At 44.0% G+C, this 6,000-nt stretch overlaps 1 protein-coding gene and 1 long non-coding RNA gene across 4 annotated transcripts in view; one reads left to right on the forward strand and one right to left on the reverse strand.

Annotated features, from left to right (window-relative positions):
• The window catches only part of LOC139766295 (uncharacterized), a 162,721-nt gene that overhangs the window by 156,163 nt on the left and 558 nt on the right, over nt 1-6,000 (forward strand). For both annotated transcript variants that reach the window (XR_011716834.1, XR_011716835.1), the window contains exon 3: nt 4,038-6,000. This exon is cut by the window's right edge and continues 558 nt beyond it. This is a non-coding gene — a long non-coding RNA (uncharacterized lncRNA). The remainder of the gene's footprint in view (nt 1-4,037) is intronic.
• LOC139766294 (muscarinic acetylcholine receptor gar-2-like) overlaps nt 1-6,000 on the reverse strand; it is a 314,717-nt gene that overhangs the window by 40,060 nt on the left and 268,657 nt on the right. The window lies entirely within an intron of this gene.

Below are 6,000 nucleotides of genomic sequence, written 5' to 3' on the forward strand. Positions count from 1 at the left end.
TGTGTGTTGTATGTATGCGTGTCGTATGTGTGTGGTGTATGTGTGTGTGTGGTGTGTGTGTGTGTGTGTGTGTGTGTGGGGTGGTATGTGTTTGTGGTGTGAGTGTATGTGTGTGTGGCGTGCGTGTGGTGTATGTGTGTGTGGTGTATGTGTTTGTGTGCGTGTGTGTGTGTGTGTGTGTGGGGTGCGTGTGTGTGTATGTGTGTGGGTGCGTGTGTCTGTGTGTGGTGTGTGTGGTTATGTGTGTGCGTGTGTGTTTGTTTGGTGTGTATGTGTGTGGGGTGCATGTGTGGGTGTGTGTTTGTGGGGTGGTATGTGTGTGTATGTGGGTGTGTGTTTGTGGGGTGGTATGTGTGTGTATGTGGGTGTGTGTTTGTGGGGTGGTATGTGTGTGTGTGTTGTGTGTGTCTGTATGTGTGTGTGGTGTATGTGTCTGTGTATGTGGTATATGTGTGTGTGTGGCGTGCGAGTGGTGTATGTGTGTGTGTGGTGTATGTGTGTACATTGCGTGTGGTGTGTATGAGTGTGTGTGTCTGTGGTGTATATATGTGTGTGTGTGTGTGTGTATGTGTACTGTATGGGTATGGTGTATGTGTGTGTGGTGTATGTCATATGTGTCTGTGTGGTGTGGTGTATGTATGTGTGTCTGTGTGGTGTATGTATATGTATGTTTGTGTGTGTGTGGTGTGCGTGTCTGTGTTGTATGTGTATGGTGTATGTGTGCGGTGTATGTGGTGTATATGTTTGTATGTGTATGTGTGTGTGGTGTATGTGTTTTTGTATGTGTTTGTGTGTGGGTGTATGTGTGTGTGTCTGTGTACGGTTGTGTGTGTGTGTGTGTGTGTGTGTGTGTGTGTGGTGTGCCCGTGTGTGTGTGGTGTGGTGTATGTGTGTGTGTGTGTATGTGGTGTATGTTTGTAAGTGTATGGTGTATAAGTGTGTGTATATGTCTGTGTGTAGTATGTGTCTGCGGTGTATGTGTGTGTGTATGTATGTGTCTGTGTGGTGTATGTGTGTATTTGTATGTGTGTGTGTGTCTGTTGTGTGCGTGTGTGTGGTGTATATGTATGGTGTGTCTTTGTATATGTGGGTGTGTGTGTGTGTTGTAGTGTATGTATCCGTATGTATGTGTGTGTGTGGTGTATGTGTCTGTTTGTGGTGTGTGTGTGTGTGTAGTATATATATATGTGTGTGTGTGTGTGTGTGGTGTATGAGTCTGTGTTTGTGTGGTGTGGTGTATGTATGTGTGTGTGTATGTTTGTATGTGTGTGGTGTATGTGTGTGTGTGTGTGTACTGTATGTATGTGTGTGTGGTGTGTCTGTGTTGTATGTATGCGTGTCGTATGTGTGTGTGTGTGTGTGTGTGTGTGTGTGTGTGTGTGTGTGTGTGTGTGTGCATGTGTGTGTGTGTGTGTGTGTGTGTGGGGTGCATGTGTGGGGTGCATGTGTGTGTGTGTGTGTGTGTGTGGGGTGCATGTGTGTGGTGTGTGTGTGGGGTGGTATGTGTTTGTGGTGTATGTGTGTGTGTATGTGTGGTGTATGTCTGTGTGTGTGTGTGTGTGTGTTGTGGTGTATATATGTGTGTGTGTACTGTATGGATATAGTGTATGTATGTGTGTGTGTGTTGTATGTATGTGTGTGTGTGTGGTGTATGTGTCTGTGTGTGTGTGTGTGGTTTGCGTGTGTGTGTGGTGTGGTGTATGTTTGTGTGTCTGTGTGGTGTGTGTGTGTATGGTGTGTGTGTGTGGTGTATGTGTATATGTGTGTGGTGTATATGTTTGTATGTGTATGTGTTTGTATGTGGTGTGTGTGTGTGTGCTGTGTATGTGAGTGTGTGTGTGTGTGTATTGTATGTGTATGGTGTATGTACTGTATGTGTATGTGGCGTGTGTGTGTGTGTGGTTTGCGGGTGTGGTGTATGTATGTGTGTGTTTGGTGTATGTGTGTATGTGTTTGGTGTATGTGTGTGTGTGTGTGTGTGTGTGTGTGGTGTATATATGTGTGTGTGTATTGTATGGGTATGGTGTATGTATGTGTGTGAGTGTGGTTTGCGGTGTATGTGGTGTATATGTTTGTATGTGTATGTGTTTGTATGTGGTGTCTGTATGTGTGAGTACTGTGTGTATGGTGTATGTACTGTATGTGTGTGTGGTGTATGTGTGTATATTATGCGTATGGTGTGTGTGTATATGTGTGGTCTATGAGTGTGTGTGTGTGTGTGTGTGTGTGTTGTATGTGTATGAGTGTGTGTGTGTGTGTGTGTTGTATGTGTGCTTGTGTGTGTGTGGTGTATGTTTGTATGTGTGTGGCGTGTGTGTGTGTTGTATGTGTGTGTGTGTCTGTGTGGTGTATGTGTGTATATGTGTGGGGTGGTACGTTTGTGGTGTGTGTGTGTGTTGTATGTGTGTGTCAATGTGTTTGTTTGGTGTACGAGTGTGTGTGTATGTGTGGTTGTGTGTGTCTCTGCGTATGGTGCATGTGTGTGTGTGTATGGTGTATGTTTTTGTGTGTGTGTGTGTTTTTGTTTGGTGTGTGTATGTGTATGTGGGGTGCATGTGTGTGTGTGTGGTGGTATGCGTTTGTATGTATGTGTGTGTGTGGTGTATGTGTCTGTTTGTGGTGTGTTTGTGTTGTGTGTGTGTGTGTGTGTCTGGTGTATAAAAGTGTGTGTGTGTACCGTATGGTTATGGTGTATGTGGTGTATATGTGTGTGTGTGTGTGTGTGTGTGTGTGTGTGTGGTGTATGTTTGTGTCTGTGTGTGTGGTGTGTATGTGTGGGGTGCATGTGTGTATATGTGTGGGGTGGTATGTTTGTGGTGTGTGTGTGTGTGTGTGTGAGTGTGTATGTACTGTATGTATGTGTGTATGTACTGTATGTGTATGAGGTGTATGCGTGTGTGTGGTGTATGTGCGTGTGGTGTATGAGTGTGTGTGTGTTGTATGTGTATGTGTGTGTGTCTGTGTGTGGTGTTTGTGTGTCTGTGTGGTGTATATGTGGGTGTGTACTGTATGGGTATGGTGTATGTGTGTGTGGTGTATGTATGTGTCTGTGTGAGTGTGGTTTGCGTGTGTGTGGTGTGGTGTATGTATGTATGTATGTATGTGTGTGTGTGTGCTGTATGTGTGTGTATGGTAAAAGTGTGGTGTATGTGTGCGGTGTATGTGTGTGTATGTGTGCGGTGTATGTAGTGTATATGTTTGTATGTGGTGTGTGTGTGTGTGTATGGCGTGCGTGTGGTGTATGTGTGTATATGCGTGTGGTGTGTGTGTATGTGTGTGGTGTATGAGTGAGTGTGTGTGTGTGTGTTGTATGTGTGTGGTGTGTGTGTGTGTGTTGTATGTGTAGATGTGTGTGTGTCTGTGTGGTGTATGTGTGAGTGTGTGGTGTATGTGTGTGTGTGGGGTGCATGTGTGTATGTGTGGGGGTGGTATGTTTGTGGGGTGTGTGTGTGTGTGTCGTATGTTTGTGTGTTTGTTTGTCTCAATGTGTTTGTTTGGTGTATGAGTGTGTGTGTGCGTGTGTGTGTGTGTGTGTGTGGGTATGTGTGTCTTTGTGTATGGTGCATGTGTGTGTGTGTGTGGTGTGTGTGTGTGTGTGTGTGTGTGTGTGTGTGTGTGTGTGTGTGTGTGTGTGTGGTGTATGTGTGTGTGGTGTATGTGTGTGTGGTGCGTGTCTGTGTGGTGTGTGTGTCTATATGTGTATGTATGTATGTATGTGTGTGTGTGTACGTGTGTTGATCATTCACATCCAGCTTCCCGTGACACAAACATGTAATAAGACAAAATACACACATGTTCTAAAATAAGGAACACAAAATATAAATTATAGAAATATTGTGTATCTTATTTTATTTATCTGAGCGGAATATTCTCTCGAAACACGGGGGGAAAAAGGCAGCTATATTGACCAAAGTAATTAAATTCTTTATGAACTTATTAACGTTGTGTGCGATCATTTATAACAACTTTATATGCGGGGTGGGGGTGAGGGTGGGGTAATGCATTACTTGCTGATAACAACATTACCCTAATTTCAGGACAACAACAACAACATGCTTCAGTTCATGTTATGAAGGAGGTGAGGCAGTGGCGCGTGCTACGTGGGCGAACTGAGGCCTGCAGGTGGTGGGTGTAGGTGGGATGGAGAGAGAGAGAGAGAGAGAGACTGCACTCGCACTTCTCAGCAAGTCAGCTCTCCCCATCTCTTTCTTCTCCCCGCCGTTCAGTCCTCCTCTCCCCTTACGACTCATCACATTCCATAGCCCTTCCTCCCCAACTGTACTTATTATCTCCCCAGGGCTCCCTGTACTCCCCTTTCCACACCCCCCATCACCTCCTCCCCAGTCGTACTTATCCTCCCCAGGGCTCAATGTAGTCCCCTTTCCAAACCCCATCACCCCCTCCCCAACCATACATAACCTCCCCAATGCTCCCTGTAGTCCCATTTCCACACCCCATCACCTCCTCCCCAGCCGTACATATCCTTCCCAGTGCTCCCTGCAGTCCCCTGTCCACACACTATGACCTCCCCAGCGCTCAGTGGAGTCCCCTTCCCACACCGCATCGCCTCCACCCACCTTCCCCCGGGGTGCATCTCATCACCCCCCCCATCACAGCATCTCCCACAAGCCAGACCCACACACTGTATACGTCATTCATACACCCATCCCACTCACTCCCTCTCCCACTCACTCACTCTTCCCCCTACGCACTCTTACTCACTTATTTACACTCATATTTCTGTTTGCTTTCTGTGTCCTCTCATATTCTGTGGCCTTTTCCACCTTATTCTGATATATCTGATGTTTGCACAACGTTTGTTCATCTCCTCTGTGATAAATGCATATTGCCTGTTGATTCTCGTGTGTGGAATGTATATTGCCTGTTCATTATCGTGTGTGGAATGTATATTGCCAGTTCATCTCGTGTGTGGAATGTCTATTGCCTGTTCATCTCGTGTCTGGAATGTACATTGCCTGTTCATCTTGTGTGTCATGTGTATCGTCTTCATAGTCTAAAATGTATATTGCCTGTTCATCTTGTGTGTGTGATGTATATTTCCTGTTCATCTTGTCTGTAAAACGTTTTTTGCTTGTTCATTATCGTGTGTGTAATGTATATTGTCTGTTCATCTCGTGTGTGTAATGTATACTGCATGTTCATCTCGTGTGTGTAATGTATATTGTCTGTTCATCTCGTGTGTGGAATGTATATTGCCTGTTCATCTCATGTGTGGAATGTATATTGTCTTCATCTCGTGTCTGGAATGTATATTGTCTGTTCATCTTGTGTGTGGCATGTATATTGTCAGTTCATCTTGTGTGTGTAATGTATATTGCCTGTTCATGTTGTGTAATGTATACTGCCTGTTCTTCTAGTGTGTAATGTATATTGTCTTCATCTTGTGTGTAATGTATATTGCCTGTTCATCTCATTTGTGTAATGTATATTACCTATTCATCTTCTCTGTAAAATGTATATTGCCTTTTCATCTTGTATGTAATGTATATTGCCTGTTCATCTCGTGTGTAATGTATATTGCCTGTTCATCTTATTTGTGTAATGTATATTACTTGTTATCTGGTCTGTAAAATGTATATTGCTTGTTCATCCTGTGTGTGTAATGTATATTGCCTGTTCATCTTCTGTAAAATGTACATTGCTTATTCATCTTGTGTGTGTAATGTATATTGCCTGTTCATCTTGTCTGCAAAATGTATATTGCCTTTTTATCTTGTTTGTAGAATGTATATTGCCTGTTCATCTTGTTTGTAGAATGTATATTGCCTGTTCATCTCGTATTAAAATGTATATTACCTGTTCATGACATGACAGTGGAAAAAAAAAGAAATCAAGTAACCCTGTGGCATCCCATGTTACCCTACCCAATATACTATGCATGACATAAGGTAGAAGATCTATAGTGAGAGAGAGAGAGAGAGAGAGAGAGAGAGAGAGAGAGAGAGAGAGAGAGAGAGAGAGAGAGAGAGAGAGATAGTG

Source organism: Panulirus ornatus, chromosome 57, assembly GCF_036320965.1.
Source record: "Panulirus ornatus isolate Po-2019 chromosome 57, ASM3632096v1, whole genome shotgun sequence".
Lineage (NCBI taxonomy): Eukaryota > Metazoa > Arthropoda > Malacostraca > Decapoda > Palinuridae > Panulirus > Panulirus ornatus.